This window comes from Neofelis nebulosa, chromosome 8 (assembly GCF_028018385.1).
Source record: "Neofelis nebulosa isolate mNeoNeb1 chromosome 8, mNeoNeb1.pri, whole genome shotgun sequence".
NCBI classification, from domain to species: Eukaryota; Metazoa; Chordata; class Mammalia; order Carnivora; family Felidae; genus Neofelis; species Neofelis nebulosa.
In genome coordinates, this window is record NC_080789.1 from 79372549 (window position 1) to 79396855 (window position 24307).

General features: G+C 40.3%; 1 long non-coding RNA gene across 1 annotated transcript; it reads left to right on the top strand.

The window, feature by feature from the left end:
• The first annotated feature begins 3381 nt into the window (after nucleotides 1-3381).
• LOC131484037 (uncharacterized) lies at nucleotides 3382-15437 on the top strand. The gene is made up of 3 exons (XR_009247982.1): nucleotides 3382-3586; nucleotides 6905-6990; nucleotides 15388-15437. It is a non-coding gene; the product is annotated as an uncharacterized LOC131484037 (long non-coding RNA).
• The last annotated feature ends 8870 nt before the right edge of the window (nucleotides 15438-24307 follow it).

A 24307-nucleotide genomic window follows, 5' to 3' on the forward strand; every position in this document is an offset into this window, starting at 1 on the left:
GTTTCCTGAACCCAAATGTTTTTCTTATTAGGACACAGCACCAGATACAGGTCTTGGAGGTTAACAATTCCTACCTGAAGGGACTTGCCTCTGAGTTAGCACTTCAGCAGCATTTTCAGTAGGATGATACAATGTTTTATCAGACTGGCTGCCTCTGGATGGTGTGTGGCATGCCATACAACTGGTACACCCTATGACCATGGGCCTACAACCACACCTCCTTCACTGTGAAGTGGGACCGCTGGCTGGATGTTAGGTTGTATGGAATCAGGCATACTGTAGAGTCCTGAATAGTGATGCTGGCCGGGACTCAGGGGGCAGAAAAGCAAACAGATACCTAGAAGAGTTGTCTATTTTTGTGAGAAGCCATGAAGTGGCCAGTTGGTATCCTTGAGGAATAGTGCCATATTGGGTCTTTGTTGTTGGTAGGTTGTATGTTCAGAGGTGGCAGTAGCTACATCAGCCTTCATTAGTGAAGCCCAAGCTGTTGAGGTCATTTGTAGCCATTCCTGAGTGGGATTGTAATGCTTACGTTTGTCTACTAAGTAGATTAAAAATGAACCGTGCTCTGGGTTTTTCCTCTTCTGTCAGATGTTCAAAAGAAATACCCCATGTGGTCATAGGTGTGATACAGAGGTGGAGTGGTGGTATAAAACTGGTTAATGACATCATTGAGGTTTATGCCCAATCCAGTTTATTGAGGTTTATGCTATCCAGTTTAACCACTGGCTCCCCAAAAAAGTATGTATGTATCTATCTATATCTATATCTATATCTATATCTATATCTATATCTATATCTATATCATCTATCTATATCTCTATCTATCTATCTATGTGTGTGTGTCTTAGTCAATTCACTTTGCTATAACCATAAACTGGGTGGCTTATAAAAAACAAAGATTTATGTTGCACAGCTCCAGAGACCTGGAAGTAAGTCCAAGAGACCAAGGTGCTGGCAGATTCAGTGTTCAGTGAGGGTCCACTTCCTGGTTCATAGATAGCTGTCTTCTTAGATGGTAGGAGGGGTGAAGGAGTTCTCTGGGGTCTCTTTTATAAAGACATTAATCCCATTCAATAGCACTCCATCCTTATGATCTAGTCACATCCTTTCCAAACACCATCACATTGGGGATTAGGTTTCAACACATGAAGTTTTGAGGGACACAAACATTCCGTGGATAGCAATATACATAAGTAGATTTATTAGAACTTTTACTTATATGAAGGATGTGCAGTAACCAATTTTAAAATAATAATAAAATAAACAATATACTTTAAATTACATATAGTCAAATGATTCTTACAGAATGCTTTTGTTGATTTTTGTCAAACTCTTGTATCTATAACCAATCTATGGTTGTCATTGACAAATGAATGTAGTTCTTTTTTTAAAAGTTTATTTGTTTATTTTGAGAGTAGGGAGGGGCAGAGAGAGAGAGAGAGATGGAGAGTGAGTGAATCCCAAGCAGGCTCCACACCCAGCATGGAGCCCAACCATGGGCTCTATCTCACAACTGTGAGATCATGACCTGAGCCAAGATTAAGAGTGGGATACTTAACTGAGTACCCACGTGCCCCCCCAAATGAATACAGTGCTGACATGAACATTGGTTGATATTTTTATTTACTTTATGAGTAAGACAAAAGTGAAATAACAAAGATAGATATTAGAACTTGACTCTTTTGCTAATGCTGTGACTGACTTATTGGCTGAATAGAAAAGTTTTCTAATGCTGGAATAAAACTGCCTCAATTTTTTGTGCTATTCACAATGCACTGGCCAAGGAAATACACACTTTTATATTTAATTTACATTATAGGGATGCCTAGGGGCTCAGCCTAGCTGGCTTGAGCATCTGGCTCTTGATTTCAGCTCAGGTCATGATCCTAGGGTCATGGGATCAAGCCCCACGTATGGCTCTTAAGATTCTCTCCATCTGTCCCTTGCCCCTGCTCGCATATGCACTCTCTAAAATAAAATTTAAAAATCTACAATATTATTTTTCCTATTATATTCTGTGTAAACGATCAGTAAAACAATAAATCAAGCCCTCATTTGTAGTACTTGCCAATTTACATGGTATCAATACTTCCAACATGGCTGATTGCAAACTACCAACATCATGTCACTGAATGTGTAGTTCTGAAAAGATGTGCCATAGCACACTATTAGAGATCATTTCCATCATATAGGCATAAAAAATAAAAATAATCTCAAGAGCATAGGTAATAGTATAATGTAGTAAAATAATTAGGAAGTAATAAAGTTTGAGTATTTCTTGCCTCATCATAGGCCCAAACTATTACCATGCGACAATGGTCATTTACAAGGGGCTTGAAAGAGACTTTCAAACATAGAGACCTGTCTAGTGAGCAGCACTCAGGGATATGTAATTAATGATAGATTATAATTAGCATTTTTTAAAGGAAAATGACTTTTGAAGAAGACAGGGAAGTTTAGGCTCCAAGCAGAGGACTTAGGCAGTTTGAGTATTGTTGGCAGAAAAGTTGAAATGCGCGCAGAACCCGAAAACTAATAATCAGACCCAAGCGATCCACTTGAAAGAGAAGGAAGAGGAATTTGCTACCCATCTCCCTATCACTAGAATTAGAAGAAATGTTTCAGAAACCAACTTAGCCCCCAGACCCAAGCGGAAAGTCGAACCTGGGACTTTTCCTAAGTGCGAGCTGAGCAACAGGAGGGCGGTAAAGAGAAAACAGCCCTTGGCGCCCCTGAACAGACTGCGCGGGGCGAGCAGGAAGCCCTCGGCCAGGAGACCCTTTCTCTTGGTTTCGGGAAGGTGCTTCGGGCAGTTCCGTCTCCCCCACGGCCTCCTCCACGCGGAGGCTGCAGGCGCGGGGCGCAGGCCCGGGGAGGAGGCGCGGACAGGGCGGCGGGACGCGGGCGCGGGCGCTGGGCAGGAGAGCGTGTCTCCGGGCGCCGCCGCCGCTGTTGTCCGGGGTGCTGAAAGCCGGGAACTTGCGGGGAAGCGGCGGGCCACTATTCCCTCTCTCGGAGCGCGGGGTCGGGGGGTTTCAGGGTGCGCACCTATTAAGCCCGCCCTGGCCCTGGGCCCGGAGGTTCCCACAGGCGAGGCCCTCCCCAGCCTCGTTGGTGGGGTGGTGGGGGTGCATGATTGGGGGGCTGAGGTAAGCATGGCCGGGAGCGCCAGGCAGGACCCCGGTGCCCCTTCTCCGCCTCTCGGGCGCCCCAGCGCCGCGACCCCGTTCCACCTGCGTGCGAACTCTCGCGGTCGGGGACGCGGGCGACGGGGGCTCAGCCTGGGGAGACCGGCGTGTGTTCTCCAGATTTTCGAGGGGCGGGGGCGGGGAGTAGGGTTTTACGGCAGGGGCCGGTAGTGGGGCCGGGGCATGCGCAGTGGGGCGGAGGAGGCATCGTGTGCAGAGGCAGCTGCTACTGCTGTGGCGCCTCCCAGGCGGGCGAGTGCGTGCACAAGGATCTCCGACGTGCGGCCCGGCATCCTCCTCCGCTGGGGCGTCTTCACCAACTACTTCTAGGGCAAGGGCATGGCCGAGAACGCGAGCCACAAGTCCTACCGGCCGCTCTGCGTCCTCACCTTCAAGTGAGTCCCTCACTTCGTGCTCCCAGCTGGCCCCTGAGTCCGGAGAAGTTGTGGGACTACGTTTTTCTGTTTTTTTTTTTTTTTTTTTTTTTTTGTTTTTTTTCGTTGTTGTTTTGTTTTGTTTTGCCACCCTCCACACTTCCCTCCCCATCTGGTGACACCACTCCCACTTTCTCTACAAAAAAGTATTATAGAGAATGCTAGTGGTCTTTAGGTTGCTTGCCTTAAATGCGTATAGACTGCCTTCAGTACTTAGGGAAACCTTCCTGGGCCCAGGGAACAAGGATCAGTGTTACAGATGGCCAATAAACTGTGCATTCATTCAACAAATATTTATAACATAGCTTTCATTTGCAGTTTCTCTTCCAGCCACTGGGGGTAAGGGTCCTTATTGATACAGCTCAGGTAAAATAGGATTGAAGGCCATGGAAGTTTTACAGAGAAAAAGAAAGTACCAGCCAAATTAATAGTAGCTGAGGTATCAAGGGCAGATGAATTAATGAATGGAGACTCAAATCTCAGCCTTGTTGTGTGGGAGAAAAACAGGGGTTCCATACTCCTCGATAATGAAGTTTTGCCTCTGTGTTGTCTAGTGAGTCCCTGGATGAAGGCATCTTCTGAAGCTATTTTTTTATCACCTGATTTACCTGACTTCCTTTGGAGCAATATTCATACTTTCCCTACCTTTGAGTACTGTTAGTCCACTTAACACACACAGAAGAAGAAAGAAATGCTTGATTATGCCAAAAAATAGTATCTCCCCTCCCCCACCCCAACCCAATACACATACATGATAATAGATACTTTCTATTCACAAGGTTCTCTGTGATCTGTCTCCTGGTTACCTCTGGGATATAATCTTCCATGCACTTTCAACTTGTTCATTCCACATCCTTGTTGCATTCTAGAACTCATGTTCTTTGTGCATTCCAAGCACACTCAAGCATACTGCCCCTTCAGGGCTTTGGCACTTTTGTTTTCTCTTCTCCCAGATAGTCTCTGGGTTGGTCCCCCATACAACGTAGGCTCTAAGAGATGAACTCTAGCCCCTAGGATGTTCCTCTGCACACAAAGATGATACTTAACAAATGTTAGTGAATATGATTATTTTTGTGACTGTTTAGGAACTTTTCCAGATAACGAAAGTTAATAAGGTTGTTCTTTACCTTTTTTTTAATTTAAATTTTTATTTATTAAATTTTTTTTTTTAATTTTAACGGAGGTATGACATTTCCTTGGTCCTTTATCCTAACTAGGATGTCCCTGGACCCACCAGAGGCCCTGGTTACTGCAGAGTTAAAGGGTGCACTGATTCCAAACAGGGCTCTTGTGGCTCTCAGCTGGAATCTGCTGTGACTTTGACTGTGACTCTCCATGGAGAATGAGGATCCTTGGCACTTCCTCCAGGACAGTGTAGTGAAGGATGATTGTTGGTGGATGGTACCGTAAAATTCAAGCCTGTAAATACCCTGAGGGAATTTCAGAACTACTGGAAGTTCTCTTCCTACTCCACCAACTCAGAACTAAGTTCCTGCTATGTTGGTAACCTGCTTTCTTGAAGAGGGTCATTTTTTTTTTTTCTTTCAGTCCACAAGCAAGAAGCTATGGAATTTTTTTCCCTCTTACAGTACAGGACCAGAAAATAACTTGTCCCCAAAGCAGTTAACATGAATCCCTGTTCTGTTCAGTACTCTGCCAGTCACATCTTTAAAAGAAGGGCAGACCTTTGCTAAAAACCATCAACCTAGCACTTTTGAAGAAAATAATGTTTTTCTGATCTGATTTGCATTATTTGCTGACCTCCTTTTCTGAGGGTTTCCTTCTGGGACTTGCGAACTTCTACATATGGTTAGTGACTTTCTTTGGTGCAATTGTTACCCTGAATACTAAGATGACAATAGTGACAAAAGCTACCTCTGAACTTGGTCATGGGCATGGCTCCTCTTGCCCGACTCCCCTTCCCCTTCCCCCTGCCCCATGCTCCTTCCCTCCCCTTTCCTTTAAAGCCATGTGAGGGTGTCCTGCATCAAACTTGAATCACAACCATGAACTTTGCTTTCACCTCCAAGTGCACTAAATGTTTGCATTGGTGCCTGCAAATCACATCCTTTGGTACTTCAGGTACGTGAGGATGATAACTTGCTGATTTGTTTTTGGTACTGGATGGACTGTGGAAAAAGAGCAACCAAAATGATTAAGGGCCAGACAGACTTGCCTTAGAGGAAAAATAAGAATCTGATGATATTTATTGGTAGAATGGTCTAAGAAGACTATGGAAACCACTTATGAGCACTTTTTTTTTTTTTAACACTTATGAGCATTTGAGAGCTGAGATGATGGCAAAAGATGAGAAGAACATCCAGCAGCTTTAGAGGAAGGCAGGAGAACACACTGTGTTTTTTATTGGACTGTGGAAACTCACCTGGAAAGTGTTGTAGAATCCTCATTTGAGACACTGGAAACAGATGATGAAACAGCATATTTAATTTTTTTCTTGCTGGAATTTTAGCTTAAATGATAGTGAATGCCTATTGAGTTACCAGAGAGAGCTGAGTTTGTCTGGCAAGTGTGGAGTTGATGCCCAAAGTTTGTAGACCTGTGTTTCTCATGGTCTCAGCACTGCCTGCCTTTATTTACCTGAGATGGTTAGTAAATGGGCAAACCTGTGGGCTTCCTTCAAGATGCACTGAATTAGATTTTATGGAGCTAGGTTTAGGGTATCTGCATTTGCAGGATGCAGGGATTCTTAGATACTTTGAAATTTAGAAACCGTGGGTGTATTTAGCACTTACAGTTTTACTTGTGTTAACTTAGTTAATCCTCACAGCTAGCCTATGAGTTATGTTCTATTGTTATTTAAAGGTAACGTATGAGAAAACAGAGACCCTGAGAGGCTAAGTGACCCGCCCAGCTGATGCATCTAAGAAGCATCAAAGCCGGGATTGTTCTTCACCTACAGGCTGGCCCTTAACTCTGTGCTCTTAATCATGCCAGGCAACCTCTCTGAGGACAGTTAACTTTGAAATCCTTTTGGTCTTATGGGATGGAAAAGCCAGGGGAAATGGTTTACACTCCCTTTTTATCAAAGGTGAATTCATCTTTTTGTTTTCACATGGAGATGAATGAATGATTTAAAATGCACTATGTCTATGTGAAATGTGAGATATGTAGTGAAATCAGCTTTGAATGGAAAACTCTGGGTTTGTCATTTATTCTGACAGTAAAAGGCTGAGAGAACTTTAATTTTGAGAAGGGGCTTTTGTAATTGAAACAGAAAGAAGCTTTCTTGAGGGTTTTTATTGCTTTTCCAAAAATTAGGTTGAGATTGCCTGCCTGCAAAAGTAGTTCAGCTCGGGTTTAAGAAGACTGGACCTCAAGGAAGCATTTTATATGTATCTTTTCAGGTTAGTATACTTTCAACTATGAATCTTATACTGTCAACCTTGTTTTATTTGGCATTCTGTTAACCATCAATTCTACACTTTTAATTTTTATACTATCATAGTATAGAAATTAATGAGGCAGGAGTTTGAAGTATTTTTTTAGTTATCAAAGAAAAGTGAAATTGTGTTCTTTATGCTTTGGTGTTAAACACTTCATCAGTAGTGTTTAGAATCCAATAGTATATTAATTCACAAACTTCATGTTAGACTTTAACTTTGAGCAAGACAGATGAAATTCCCGCCCACAGGAACTTAATTAGGTTGAACCATATGAAATTGCTAATATTTAAGAGGTTTTTGAGTTTGAGAAATAGCAATTTCATATGATTCAACTTCACAGCAGGGAGAGGCAAACAACAAATATATTAATGAATAAATAGGAAAAATTAAAGTGATAAGTGTTTTTGCCAGGTATCAAACTAGTTTCTTTTGTCTCTAAACCCTTCTCCGCTCTTTCTCCACTTACCTTTGTGTTGCTAGGGATGAGACTGTGCAAACCGCTTTTTTTTCTTTTTTTTACTTTGCCAGCTGGATCCCTGGTCAGGTCTACCAACAAAGAGCAGAGGGAGAGCCTGGGAGGCTGGGGTGGGAGGTGGGAAGAAGCGACTCAGCTTCTTCCCATCAGTTTCCTGTCTGCTTGTCATTCCGCTAATATCACCCTGTCGGGCTTCTTCACATCCCTATAGCAGTGCCTCCCATAGCAACAGATGAATCTGGTTTGCAATTTTTTTCTGTATGTGCAGAATCACCTTCATTGCCGGCCTCTCAGTAATATCAGCACCAGAAGATATTAATTTCCCTTAATTTCAACTCGGCCAGGTTCCCATTCCAAACTTCTTCTTTAAAATAATTCCGACCTCTTCCATTTGTTTCTCTAGCTCTAGGGTTGGGAGCTGCTTCCCATAATGCTGCTTTTGCGATACCTTAGTTTTCTGTTTTTGTCTTTTCAGTTACTCAGTTAACAGTTTCATACCTGGTTATCACAATATTAAATTCTCTCTTTTTTTTAAACTTAATTTATTTTTTAAAATTTACATCCAAGTTAGTTAGCATAGAGTGCAACAATGATTTCAGGAGTAGATTCCTTAGTGCCCCTTACCCATTTAGCCCGTCCCCCCTCCCACAACCCCTCCAGTAACCCTCTGTTTGTTCTCCATATTTAAGAGTCTCTTCTGTTTTGTCCCCCTCCCTGTTTTTATATTATTTTTGCTTCCCTTCCCTTATGTTCATCTGTTTTGTATCTTAAAGTCCTCATATGAGTGAAGTCCTATGATTAAATTCTCTCTTAATATACCTTGTGAGGCTTTTGTCTCCTGACTGGATCTTGACTGATGCGGGACCACACAGAGAATTAAAATAGGGCTGTGTGAAGGATGGCTACTTGTAATTGAGTGGTCTAAGAGGCCTCTGCGGGGGGTGACATTTAAAATAAAATCTCAAAGACAGAATGGTGGGGAGGAGAGAAGGGAAGGGAGCTAGGCAAGGGGCATAGCCATTTCAGAGCATTAGGGTGGGAGTGGGATGTGAGGAGAGGGGAGAGAGTGTTACAGTTGCCTGGATGTTGAGGGGAGAGGTGGACAGTGGTCAGACAGGGAGCTCTGGGGCCAGGATAGGGAGCTTTCATTTGATTCCAGTAAGTTGGAGGATTTTCCGCAAAATGAATTTTAGAGAATGAGAATCAAAACCAACAACCGGCCAGGAGGTATTTGCTGTGGTCTAAGCAAGAGGCAGTGGTGGCTTCAACCAGGTGGTTTGCAGATAGTGAACTTGAACCAGGTAGTAGGAGAGATGGTGAGAGAAGTAGACAGATTGGGTAAGAAGTCAACAAACACTTTGGAGAAGTTTAAGGACCCAATGCAGCATTGATGTGTGGGGTAAGGAAAAAAGGAATTGAGGCAAATTTGCAGTGTGTGTGTGTGTGTGTGTGTGTGTGTGTGTGTATTGTAGTAGTAGTAGTAGCTCTCCATTAAGTCCGCTCACCCATTCATACGTAAGAACACATACATATCCCACATTCACACAGTCACATTCACACACACATAAGCATTTAGGCACAAGCTGGAGGCTTCTATTCAAGATGGCATAGATTCATCCATCACTACTCTGTGACTCCTGCCAGTCCGCCTTACTGGGTTCTTGTCTAGCTCACATTTCTCTATCTTGAATGCAGAGATTTTATGAGAGATTTTCCAAAACTATGCGAATGTATTTCTAGAACTCCCGGTTTAATGATCATATTTTAAAAATGAGGTTAATTAGTTCAATCTTAATTTTTTCTAAACCCATACTGGCTTTCAGTCTAATCAGAGATCCTTTTGTAAGTGCTTACAACCGTTTATTTAGTAATCTATTCCAGAATGTTTTGTCATGTTGTGTTGAGCTCCTTCATCTATAGTTTTAGAGTTTACTTGCTGCATTTTAGAAATTAGTAAATTTTTTTAACTCCAGATTCGTGGCTCCTCCCTATTTCTCAGTGATTTCTTATATGTGACGGTATTTCACATAGTTATCTCATTACTGCAGTTACTCCATATTTGATAATTCCTTTTGATATTATGAAATCCAACTGGGCATACTTCAGACACCTGGCACTTTCTTGTAATCTATCACACAAGAGAAGAAAAAGGATCCATGTAGATCGTGTATGCATATTTTTAGATAGGATTGCATGTGGATCACCCAAGGTGATATATATCTTCCATTTTATATTACTTAATGTAGCTCATAAGAATGTAGTAACAGAATAATACCATCTTTCAAGATTTTTTTAATTTTTGGGAATACAATAAGTTCTTTCTCTTTTTTTTATTAAAATGTTTTTTGTTTTTATTTTTAGAGAGCAAGTATGAGCAGGGGAGAGGGGCAGAGGGTGAGAGAGAGAGAGAGAGAGAGAGAGAATCTCAAACAGGCTCCATGCTTAGTTGACCTGAGCTGAAATTGAGTTGGATGCTCAACCAGCAGAGCCACCCAGGCACCCAATTCTTTGTCTCTTTTAAATAATGATGCTATGTTGTATAATCTAAATGTTTGGTCTTAATTATTATATCTGTGGGAATCAGTCATATGTATCAAGGATATGACATAAAGGATGTCTTCTCTTGTTCCCCTCCTTCACACCTACGCTTTCAATACCAAAAGGAAAATATGGAATTACCAGTGTTTAGATGTCATCAAGTGGGCAGCTAGTACTGGCTTTTTGTGGCTTTTATTTGCAAGGGAACGAGCAGCGATGTTGCAGATAAGAGTTAAAGAATCATTGCCTTTCCTGATCATGAAAAATAAGTACTGGTAGAAAATTAGGACAATTCATAAATATATAAAAATGAAAATAAAACCCATGTGTAATCCTATCATTGTTAACATTTTAGTGTAGATCCTCTCATTCTTCATATACAGATAATGTAGTATATGCTGTATATATTTAACAGACACACATATATATTTAATGACTACACACACTATATGCATATATATATGATTATTTTATTTAACTGGAAGTCATAATGTAATACTGTCCTGCAGTTGGCCTTTTAAACTTAACAATGTGTCATCAACATTTTCTCCTACCATTCAGCTCATAACTTACTTTATTACACAGATAAGTGTTTCCCATGCGTTCATGTCTTTTTAAAAACAAAATAGGAACCCACTGCACCGTTTAATTATCTTCTCTTAAAAATATTTATATAATGAAAAAATATCCCCATGTCAGTATAGTTTCACATTATCATTTTTAATTGTTCATAATAGTTCACGGTGTTAATTTGATTATTTACCAAAATTAATTTGATCATTTCCTTATGGTTGGACATTTAGCTTTTGTATTTTTCAATTTTTTTGCTCCTATAATAATATGATAAGGAACACTTTTATACACATATCTTTGTGTACTTCCTTGGTTATTTTCTCTTACGAGAATTCTGGAGGTGGAATCACTCAGTCAAACATTATGTGCTTTTTTAAAGCTTTTGGTACATATTGATACATATGCTTCTGCAACCTGGACATCCACCAATGGTATAAGATTGCCTTTTTCCTCTCACTGTACTTTCTGATTCTCACTTCTCTGTTTATGGAGTATGATACTCTGTCCAGATCTTAATGGACTTGTCCTGTCCATTGGCTTGTTGTCTTGTCCATTGGCTGTTTTCACTCCTCTAGAAGGGGCCAGGGAAGTGAGTCATTTCATACCAGGCTCTAAGAAAGCTAAGTTACACAGAAGCTGTGCCAATACACAACTGGATCAAGTCTCACTTCAGAGCACTGGTGTTAAATCTCATCCATCATTTAATTTTTCTGGCCTTTGGTGGACATATATTTACTTCAGTGTATTCCTATAGCAGCAGAAAGGGAGTAGACAACGTGATCTCTTCTATTCCCATTAGATTGATTGTGAAACTATAATTTGGGATGTTCAAAATTTTGTAAGTTATAAGGTTATAAGGGCTTCATGCTCTTTCCCCATTACCTTGCCCTATGCATCTCGTCCATCCGGCTGTTCCTGAGTTGTATCCTTTTACAATAGACCAGCAATCTAGTAAGTAAAATGTTTCTGTGAGTTCTGTGAGCCCTTGTAGGAAATTAAACCCAAGGAGGGGGTTGAACCTCTGACTTAAGGACTGTCAGAAGCACAGGGACAATCTGGGCTTGTGACTGTCCTCTGAAGGGGTGAGGGGCAGGCAGGCTTGTGGGACTGAGTTCTTAACCTGGAATCTGGTGCTGTTTTTAGGTAGATAATGTCAGAATTGGGTTGAATTGTAGGACACCCAGGTTGTGTCTGAGAATTGTTTGTTGTTTGGGGGAAGCCACACCTTTTCCCAACCATGTTGAAACTGGGTCCAGGAACCCAAAAGAATGCTGCATGTTCTTTTCTAGCAATAATTAATAGTGATCTCAGAGATGAGAATTACCAATCAAACCAAACCACGCTCACTCAAAATAGCCACCTCCATCTTTATTAAGAGGTGCATATTTTGTATTTAATATTTATTTATGAAAGATTATAATATAGTTATATTCATTATATATTAATAATAGCTAATAACAGCTTAATTAAACATATTTTTTCACATTTAGAAGGCCTTATGGTCTAAAGGAAAAATTTAATTTATGTGCATATTTTGATGCAGAGAAATAAGACAATCAACAAAAGAATTTCAAGCATAAAAGTATCTTACAGTAAGATGAAATGCTGAGAGGGAAATGGAATGGAAATAGGAGTTTCAGGAGAAAGAAAGAAGGATATGAAATGAACGTATTCACATTTGTGTAAGTAGATAATCAGTCATTATTGCATTTAGATACTCTGGGGGATGTATAAAGCGGTAATATCACTTTCATAATGTCAGCATTTACAGTGCACTGGACATAACATTCATTCAACTAATTAAAATTATGATGAAAAAATTTAGGTATCAACTTAGAAAGGTAAAATTTAAGACATCGTTTAAAGAAATTATCTTAGGAAATACATGAGGAAAGAAATACAAAGATCGCTATTCTAAATTCTGTAGAATGTCCTATGCCATTCTCTGTAGGCAGTGTCTTCCTTTTATACCTGTAGAAAGCAATTTGATTTTAGTCCAGCTAAAAATCTGTGCTAATAGTAGCGTGGAGACAATTATTAGAAGAAAGAACAAATGAGTAGAGTAGAAAACTCTCCCAGTTCAAAACTTGCAGAGAGAGAAAGTGCATTAAACTGAAGGGGAATTTTGGTCAATGTGATCACCAGCTGGTAGAATTTAACTTGGGGACTAAGAAAAAGTGAATATCCTCTTAGTAAAATGACCTTTTAAAAAGGTTTTTAGCACACTTCGGCACTAATTGAAAAGAATCCATGGAAACAAGATAGAAGAGCCAAGTAGCTGAAAAGTTGGACATTTATTTAGTGAAGGATGTTAGAGAAGGCCATTTGGATTCATAAGAAGATCCGGGAGGTCAGTGTAGGACGGAGGTGAGAAAATTTGTGTAAGAATCAAGTTATACTAGGATATGAAAAAGAGAAGACTCATTTAAGTAGATTCCAGTTCAGGTTTCTAAGGAGGAGAACATGAACTAGGAAAGAAAGATGCATTTTGTAGATGACAAAGTGGTGAAAAAATATATGGGAAGTATCTCTTCATTGTTACGTGTTGAACAAAAAACAAAGACCATAAATGATATCAGAAATGATGGCGAATTAATTGATTAACTTCCAGTTTTATTGAGACATGATTGGCGTATAATTGTCTTAGGTGTACAACATAATGATTTGACATATGTATATGTTGTTAAATGATTACCATAAGTTTAGTTAACATCCATCACCTCCCATAGTTACAGATTTTTTCTTGTGATAAGAACTTTAAGTTCTACTTTCTTTTTTTTTTTTTTTTTAGTTTGAAATAAATTGATCAATTTTTAAAACAGGATCTACTCTCTTCGTGACTTTCAGATACACAATGCAGTACTGTTAACTATAGTCAACATGCTGTATATTACATCCCCAGAATTTATTTATCTTATAACTTACAGTTTGTACCTATTGACTACCTTCATCTATTTTCCCCACCCCCCAACCATCACCTCTGCAACCACCAATCTGTTCTCTGTATTTATATGAGTTTGGGGCTTTTTTAGATTTTATATATAAGTGAGATCATACAGTTTTTTTTTCTTCTGTCTTATCTCACTTAGCATAATGCCCTCATGGTCCTTCCATGTTGTCGTAAATGGCAAGATTTCCTTCTTTTCTATGGCTGAATAGTATTCCATTATATATATTACATTTTCTTTATCCATTCATCTGTCAATGGATACTTAGATCATTTACACGTCATGGCTAATGTAAATAATGCTGCTAGGTATATGGGAGCGCAGACACCTCTTTAAGGTCACGATTTCATTTCTTTTGTATACATTACAGGAAGCAGAATAGCAAACTTAGATTGTTTTCTTTTTGGTGTAGAATAGTAGAATAGCATGTTGAAGTGATGTAATGAGACTGTTTTATCTTCCATACTATTTATACACCGAACAAATAATGAGTAACTAGTTTGCAAGGCTCTCTACTAGGTTTCAGGAGGTATTTGAATAGATACAATCTTGTCCCTGCCCATATATTACTTTAAAATATCAAAGAAGAACACTAAAACACATAAATGGCTGCAGGAACAAGCAATATGTTGTGATACAAACAAGAGAAGCAATTTTCAACTTGGGTAGACAGGGAGAAACTAATTTACTCCTTTTCACAAATATTTATGTCACAGCAGTGCACGGCAGCCCTGAGAGGAGCTGGGATGCAGCCATGACTGTGAGGGACTCAGTCCCCACCCTCCTGGTGGTGCTGATTGTGCAAAGGGTTGTAAAGTCTCCCTGGTGTTAGTAGCTTGCAGTTTGAGGCAGAGATACTTTTTGCTTATTTCTATTGTTTTGAATTGGTCTTTTTGCAGTTCCTAGCACCTCACACTTTAGCACTTCCTAGTGATACAGTTAATTCTACTTGTCTTAGGATGATATTCAAGGCTTTTTATAGTGTGATGCCCAACTCACCTCCAGCTTTGCCGCCCAGTACCCTCCCTCATACCTTCCATTCATTTCATTCTCTTGTCACTTTATGTTTTGCTTCCAGAAACATCCCCCATCATTTTATTTTATTTTATGTTATCCTGTGTTATTTTATTATTTTATTTTTATTTATTTAAACATTTTTTAAGTTTATTTATTTTGAGAAAGAGTGTGAGTGGGGGAAGGGCAGAGAGGAAGGGAGAAAGAATCCCAAGCAGGCTCCGCCCTGTCAGCACAGAACCCAATGTGGGGCTGGATCTCACCAACCATGAGATCATGGCCTGAGCAGAAATTAAGATTCTGACACTCATGACCTGAGCCGAAATTAAGAATCTGACACTTAACTGACTGAGCCACCCAGGTACCCCTACCCATTGTTTTAGACTCCTGTTCCTTTGTTCCTGTTGCTTACTTTTCCTAGAATGCACCTTTTTGTTTTCTGACCTTGAATGCATGTTTCCTTTACTTTTCCTTCCCAAAATTCTCCTAATCTGTCTTTCAGTCTTAGTTCACAGGTCAGCTCTTTCATGAAGCCTTTCTAGATCCTCCAGTCAAAATTATTCCCTTCCTTCTGTTTTTTCCCATAGAACTTAATATTCTTTATGATGTGTGTAATTTTCAAGTGTCTTGACTCCCCATCAATCTTAAAAACTTGAGCAGTACTTGGCAAATAGGAGGTACTTTAAAAAAAATACTTGTTCACTGGAATAAAGCACTCAATTATTGAATCTGGTGGTGTTCAGTAATTGAATCACAGTGTGTGACTTGTGTAGACATTTAGTGGTTGATTGCTAGCACCTTCTTTTTCAGAAATTTGATTCCACCCTCCTAAGGACCCCAGAAGAACATGGGATGCAGGGTAAGTGTTCAATACATGTTTGGTGCTTATATATGAACGTACAGGTGTGGCTGAAGAGGACAGATGAACAGCTCCTTCTCAGTGCATTTACTCACATGGTAATTGGTTTTCAAATTGGCATTAGTGTTAGCACCTCTGACACTTTTCCTCTCTGAGTCTCTGCTCCAAGGGATGCTACATTTTTTAATGCAATGTGCATTGGGCTGGCACATTCTGCTGTTACTGATGCTTCCCAGTAGTGCCTAATGGAACTGTGAGGTGACAAGTAGAGCTTCAGCGTACTATTAAAGCATGAGCAGGGTGCCTGGGTGGCTCAGTCGTTTAAGTGTCCGACTTCTGTTCAGGTCATGATCTCAGGGTTTGTGAGTCTGAGCCCTGCGTTGGGCTCTCTGCTGACAGCTCAAAGCCTGGACTGGTTTGATTTCTGTGTCTCCCTTTCTCTTTGTCCCTCCCCTGCTGATGCCCTGTCTCTGTCTCAAAACAAATAAACGTTAAAAAAAAATAATAAAGCATGAGGTATGCTTGCCCAGTTTGTGATTGCTTCAATCCAACTTGCCACTCGAGGTGGCAGGTCATGGTTTTATCTGTGTTTTGTATATCCACATGTGCAATGATGAGTGTTCATCCAGGACCAGACAACTGGCTTTGCTCCCAAACCTTGTTGCTGATGAGCCTGGTTCTCTGTTTTAACCTTCAGGAAGCCTTGCAGGTGATGCTAAGCTCAGCACTCAAGGAGCCTGTGTGTAGATGGAACAGATCTGGGCTTCCCTTTGGCTCTGCTCATAATCGTTTGTTTCCAGACTGTGTGTCAGAGCTGGTGTGAGTCTTGACACCGTGGTGAAACCACACTTCCCTTGCCTGCCTCCTTTAAATTATGCCAGCGTTCTTGAGTCCTTAGTTCCTCTCAGATTCACAGATCAATGGCCATTGTGTGCTATAACAGCAGCACAGGGCAGTAGTGCCAGCTTTCTGCTCCCAGTGGCAATATTCAGCGATGTCCAGGGTTTTCCAGGCTGTTTCAAATATCTATTGCTGCATTAGAAACTACCCTAAAACATAGTGACTAAAAAATATTTTATTATTATTACCATATCTATGATTCTGTGGGTCAGGAATTCAGGGCACAGGAGGGATGATGAATCTCTGCTCCATGTTGCTCGGAGATTCATCTGTGATGCTTCAGATTAGGAGGCTGGAACAGCTGAAGGTGGAGGGGCATAGTTGGTTTTCTTACATGGTGGTTCAGGGCTCTACAAGTTAGTGTTTCAAGATACAGGAAATGGAAGCTGCCAGTCTTTTGCAGTCTGGGCCTGAAAGCTGGCACTACTTTCATTATATTCAATTGGTTATGAATCACAGCACAAGCCCAGACTTGAGGATTGAATGCTGGGGGGAGTTGGTTCAGTGGGGTCTCTTTGGAGATCTTTCTGACCAGTATTGGTTGGTATAGAATTTTTCTGTAAGTGCAACTTAGTATCAATACATATATATGTACACATAATTGACTTTTTATCAATTCATGATTAATAGATTTATTAGATAATCTTATAAAGTTAACTAAAGCCAACATCTGTTTAAGCTTTAAATTAATAAGATGGATATCCACAAGTTATCCAAGGAAACTTACCTCATTGGTTTGTGGGCCCACCTCCCTAGTCTGAAAGGGAATGGAGGAGAGAAAGGCCCTGATGTTTATTAAGCACTTCCAATTTATCTTGTGATTTTTATGTTATCCTGTTTAATACACAATTATATGAGGTTTCTTATATTTATAGATAAGAAAAACAGGTAGGTGTTTACAAAAATGACCACAAATTCTTCTCTTACCATGAAGTGGGAGGTTCTGTTTCTCCAGCCTTTAGATTTGTGCTGGCCTTGGGCCCTACTTTGCCCAAGTGATAATGAGGAGGTTCTGAGCTTGGGCTACAAGAGGTTTTTGCACACATCTGTTCTCACTCTTTGAACCTTGTCACCACCATGGCAACAAGTCCAGGTAAAGACACCACAAAAAAAGAGAACTATAGGCCAATATCTGTGATGAATATAGATGCAGAAATCCTCAACAAAATGTTAGTAAACCAAATTGAACAATATATTCAAAAAAGCATACACCATGAACTAGTGGCATTTATATCTGGGATGCAAAGGAGTTTTAATATTTGCAAAATGATCAACATGATATGTCACATAAATAAGAGAAAGGATAAAAACCGTATGATCATTTTAGTAGATGCAGAGAAAGCATTTGTCAAAGTACAACATCCATTCTTGGTAAAAACCCTCTGCCAAGGAGGTCTAGAGGGAACATATCTCAACATAATAAAGGTCCTATATGAAAAACCCACAGTGAACATCATACTCAGTGGTGAAAAACTGAAAACTTCTCTTTCATGGTCAGGAAAGAGATAAGTCGACTCTCATCACTTTTATTCAACATAGTATTGGAAGTCCTAGCCACACCAGTTAGACAACATAAAGAAATAAAAGGCATCCAGATTGGTAAGGAAGAAATAAAGCTCTATTTGCAGATGACATGATACTATATATAGAAAACCCTAAAGACTGCACCAAAAACTACTAGAACTGATAAAGTCAGTCACAGGATACAAAATCAATGTACAGAAATCTGTTGTACTCCTATATACTAATAATGAAGCAGCAGAAAGAAATTAAGAAACATTCCCATTTACAACTGTATCTCAAACAGTGAAATATCGAGGAATAAACTTAACCAAAGAGGTGAAAGACCTGTACTCTGAAAATTATAAAACTTTGGTGAAAGAAATTCAAAACAATGCAAAGAAATGGAAAGACATTCCATGATAATGGGTTGGAAGAACAAATATTGTTCAAATGTCTATACGTTATTCAATGCAATCTCCACATTTAGTTCAGTCCCTATCGAAATACCAACAGCATTTTTCAAAGAGCTAGAACAAATAATCCTAAAATTTGTGTGGAATCACAAAAGACCCTGAATAGTCAAAGCAATCTTGAAAAAGCAAAGCAAAGCTGGAGGCCTCACAATTCTGGAATTCAAGTTATATTACAAAGCTGTAGTAATTCAAACAGTATGGTACTGGAACAAAATGACACATAGATTTATAGAACAGAATAGAAAACCCATAAACAAACCCGTAATTATATGGCCAGTTAATCTTAGACAAAGCAGGAAAGAATATCCAATGGGAAAAGGACAGTCTCTTCATCAAGTGGTGTTTGGAAAACTGGACAGCAACAGGCAATAGAAAGAAATGGGACCCCTTTTTATACCACACACAAAAATAAACTCAAAATGGATTAATATGAGACCTGAAACCATAAAAATCCTACTAGAGAAAGGCAGTAACCTCTTTGAAATTGGCCATAGCAACTTTTTTTCTAGATATGTCTCCTGAGGCAAGGGAAATGAAAGCAAAAATAAACTATTGGGCTACATCAAAATAAAAAGCTTCTGCACAGTGAAGGAAATAAGCAACATAGCTAAAAGGCAGCCTACAGAATGGGAGAAGATATTTGCAAATGACATATCCAATAAAGGCTTAGTATCCAAAATGTATAAAAAATTTATACAACTCAACACCCCAAACCCAAATAATCCAATTAAAAATGGACAAAAGACATAAACTTTTCTCCAAAGAAGACATCCAAGTCCAACAGACATGAAAAGATGTTCATCATCACTTACCATCAGGGAAATACAAATCAAAACTATAAGAGATATCACCTCACACCTGTCAGAATGGCTAAAAACAACAAGAAACTATTGTTGACAAGAATGTGGAGAAAAAGGAACCCTCTTGCATAGTTGGTAGATACACAAACTGGCACAGCCACAATGGAAAACAGTATGCAGGTTTCTCAAAAAGTTAAAAATAGAATAGCTCTATGATCCAGTAATCACACTACTGGGCGTTTACCCCCAAAATACAAAAAGACTAATTCAAAGGGATACATGAACCCCCTATGTTTATAGCAGCATTGTTTACAATAGCCAAGATATGAAACAAGCCCATGTTTATCAATTGATGAATCAATAAAGAAGAGGTGGTTGATACACACACACACACACACACACACACACACACACACGAATATTATTTAGTTATAAAAAGCATGAAATCTTGCCATTTGCAATGACATGGATGTAGCTAGCAAGTATAGTGCTAAGCCAAATAAGTCAGAGAAAGACAACCACCGTGTGATTTCACTCATGTGGAATTTAAGAAACAAAACAAATGAGCAAGGGAAAAAAGAGAGGGGGAGGCAAACCAAGGAACAGACTCTATATAGAGAACAAACTGATGGTTACCAGAGGGAAGTGGGTGGGGATGGGTTACATAGATGATGGTGATTAAGGAGTGCACTTGTGGTGATGAGCACAGGGTGATGTATGGAAATGCAGTATCACTATATTGTACACCTGAAACTAATATTACACCATCTGTTACCTAACTGGAATTTAAATAAAAACTTAAAAAACTATATCCATGTGCTCACCACTAACAACCACTGAAAACTTATAATAATGACAACTACTCATAAGAATGGAGAGTGCCAGTAAGCCTTGTGTCATATGTATTTGAGCTGGGCACCTGTGTGTGGTTGTGCACTTGCTTGTATTATTTTCCACAAGATGATTTTGGCAGCTCTGGATTTTAAAATGATCTAGGCAAAATGTAGCTTCTAGATTAATGACACATTTACAGAAGTTCAGGTTCAATAGCAGATGGGTAGATCATGTTTGATTGTCTATTTGTAGCTTAATTATGAGCTCCTTAAATTTAGGAAGAGCGTCTGTGACTTCAGGGTCTGACATGAAGCAAATGACAGCTAAATCAAATGGGAAAGGTAGAGTGATTGAGCCACTGAATATTTTTTAAGTAGCTAGCTCATCCAGATAGTTCTTGATCTATCAAGATAGATAGATAGATAGATGAACTATCTATCTAGTTCATCATCTATCTGGAACCACCACAACAGATTTGGGCAGTTGGACAGATTTGCAAACCAGTAGGCTACCTCTTTAGACTACAAGACTATAGTGGTGACATGCTGGCCTGTTTGACACCCATTTACTGCCCATGAATTAATTAATAGAGCAGAGCTGGACTGTTTGCTCACCCCCAGGGAGAGAACAGGTGGTGACCATTCCTGCTTCATTGAGTTAGCACTGATGGCAAAGGACAACCTGATTGAGGCTGATGGTTTTATTTTGGTTGATAATTTGTCTATTTTTAAAATCTGTGAAGGTAGATAAAGGATTTTTTTTCTTTCTGCTTCTATATCAATGCATAGGAAATGTGATAGAAGCCCATAATTTAAAAAAATGCTGGTACTAGGTAGCTTTTTAATTTGTGAAAGAGAAGTAGGATTCATGTTCACAGTCAAACCTCTTTTTGCCTTTTCAGGGTAGCAAATCCACCCTAGAACTGGAACCACCTAGTAGTTTTCAAGTTTTAGCATTATCAAAAATTGGATCACACTAAAAAAAATGTAGGGAGTGGAAGAACTGGGGACATGATTATTTAGATAATAACAATAGTAATTACAGCATTGTAATTGTGTAATTCTTTATGGTTTTAGAAGTGCTTACCTATAGATTATGCCATTTGCCTGTTTCCCTATGAAATAAACAGGACAGGCATTTCCCCCATTTTGAGTTGAGAGGACACTGAGGTTATATGACCTCGGCTGGTTGGTTTCCAGGACACAGACTGAAGTAGAACTTAGTGTGCAGAATGTTTATGAAGGAGAGTCCTTGGGATTAATACCTGTGGAAGAGAGGGAAGGAAGCAGGACTGGGCAGAGGGAAACACTGATGTGTGATCCAGGCCCAAAGATAGCCTATGCCCCAGGTAGATCTTTTTAGCTAAGATGGCTTTGCAGAGTTGTCCTGAGTTGGGTTGAGATGGCCAGATGATCAATGTCATTGGATGTGGTCATTCTGGGAAGGGAGATGACCTTGGGCAAGGCAGTACTCGGCCACTAAGGCAATCCCTACAGTCTGACAGCTAAAGGCTCTCTGCCACAGCACTCTCAGCACCAGGAGAATTCCTCATTGGAAGGAGATTTGGGCAATCTATTCCTCATGCTGACTGAATCAGGCTTTCCCTTTCATTGTGGGACTGGCTTTTCCAGGATTCCAGTGGATCTCTTGCTGGGGGAAACTTGGAAGAGGAAGATTAGTGGGATGAAAGTATAATTTCATTGCTGATGCTGGGCTGAGGGCCACAGTTACTACTGATGTCCTTCCCCAGTATCCATTCTAGATTCCCCCTGCATTCAGCTAGCACCTCTGCTGGTCTTAGTGGCTTACCTGGTGTCAGGACTCTGGCTCGTATTACCCAGAAGTCAGCACCCTGATCACCATGTTCTTCTAAGGTCCAGGTTGCTACACTTGTTCTAATTACAATAAAAATTGGGCAAGAGGGTACCTAAAGGCACCTTTATGGATCACTTGGACATCAAAGTTATTCCTTTCTATTTCTCTTGTGTATCAGCAACCCTATCTCTTCTTGGTGACCAGGGGAAATTGCTCCTGATTAGAATGGTTACTCTTTTTCATGCTTGCTGGTCCCTTGGCATGAGGAGCCTGAAGTGCCCAGGAGAAGTCATTGCTTATAATTCAATGAGGTTGTTTGTGTATCCTTTGTCAGACATGATCTCTGTTTAGGAGAATTTCTAAACTTGTACAACCTATAGCTGTGGGAGAAAAGCACAAATTTGTCAAGTAGATAACTGAGAGTGATGGGAAATGGGGTCACTCCAGCTTCCAGCCCTTGGTGCCTAGAGTCATATATTTTTCCTTTTGGAGACACAACACCATAGAAAATTCTTTGATTCAACATGTATACTGCATCCTGGAGGATGGTGTCCCACCCTTATAAAATACTGCATCCCAAAGCATTGTTTCATCTATGCCTTTAATAATCCATTCCAATACTTTATTAGACTGGCAGCTTCTGGTTACAGTGGTATAACCACTGGAGCAATAGATACCATGGTCGTGGATCCATTTTCACATCTTGTAAAGACTGTCCCCTGGTCTTTTACAATGAAATCCAGGATTCTGTGCTTGTAAAACAGATACTGTGTACCTCCTCAGAGTGGTGCTGGCTGAGACCCTCTGGGCAAGAAAGCTCAGAATGAAACTCTTACCCTTCTAGGATAGAAAGGATTCATTGTTGTCAACTTGCCACTCATATTGGTCTCTGTTTCTGGCAGGTTGGATATTTGCCAGTGGCTGCAGCTAGATTGGGCCTTGGTTGGGCTGTTGGGCTCATGCTGTTGACCCAGACATAGTCTCCATCCCAGCTGCCTAGTTTCTTTCCTACACCTATCATGTCAGCACTGGGGTAGCTGATTATAGAGGTTCATTGGTGCCAACTGGTTGAGTTATTTGTTTTTGTACTTGGTTGTTTAGTACTCTCTGGGGGGGTGCATATGGAAATGAAGATTATACTTCATACCCCTTCCATATGTCCATCCACATGCCCCTACCCAAGACATCCTTGTCCCTGATATTCCAGTGTTTCTCCTTCCAGTCTTCTGACAACCCAAGCCAGTTTCCACTATCCATAACTCCACATATATTTTAATCTTGGGCCCTTTTTCTTCAGCAGAAGACCAGGAAAAGTGGAAGAAAGTGAAAGATCAGGTAAACTATTCAGGTTCTTCCCATTGGGAGAATTTTCTCTTAACTCTGTTTTTCAAGTGTACTCTTGAATGAAGCTGATGAAAAGCTGCTATCTATGGGGTTGGAGGCAATTTCAGAAGCTTCCATTTGACATTCTCTGTTATGATAGTGTTTACTTCATTCACCAAGGACTTAATGTGGGTGTTGTGTACCTACTAAGTATGTTTATTTTAATTGTATATTCAGGGATTTGGAAAATGATTACCAGGTGGGTCTCTGGAACCTGCTGATATACTGTGAGCAGAATCTTGGCCAGGTCTGAGACAGGCTATGGTGATGCTTCAGGACTCCAGGTATCAGTCAATTCAGACCATGGATCTAGTGGTTCTGAAAAATGTTTACACCTAGTCAGCTGGGAAGATGATAGAGTAAGAGGACCCTAAGCCTGCCTTGTTCCACAAATACAACTGGAAAACACCCATATCAGTGTAAATAACCCAGGAAATGACCCAAAGCCTAGAAGAACAAATTCCATAACTAAAGGCAGGGAAGAGCTTATATCAATGAAGGTAGGAATGGTAAAGAGGTGGTCTGGGAGAGAAACAACCATGGCTGTCCCCAGTAAGGAGAGAGCCAGTGGTCTGGAGAAGGGCAGAAAACAGACTGTCACACTGGGGAATCCCATGAATTGGGAAGATGAATCACTGTAATATTTGTCTTTGAAAGTGAGAGGGGCTGAATTTTGTGAGTTCTTGAAACCAGTAGGGCTTAAAGCCTGGATTTTTAAAAATCAGGAAGCTCAGCTTTGGGAGAGCTCAGAGGGCATTAGGAAATGGAGTATCTTCCCTTAAAGAGACAGCATGATAAACAACCCCTGCAGACACAGGGTAGACCCAGCAATTTGAAAAATGCTGGGGGCAGATGGGAGGGAGGGTGATTTTCTAATCTTAGAGCATGGCCCAGAGAGATAGGGATCATAGGGAGACCCCTTCAGGAACAAAGAAACTGGCAGGTACCTTTTCCCTTTCCTATCTCCCAACATAAACAATGGCCACTTGTGGGAACCAGTGCAGCACCCATACTCCTTACCTAACTTGCTTGAACCAAGAACCCCTGCCCCCTCACCCTGTGATTGGGGGTATCTGCCCTTCCCAGTCATAAGTCCCACCACTGTGGGCCCCTCCCCCAGAAGACCTGTGTAAGCCCTGCCAACACCACATCTCCTGACCTGT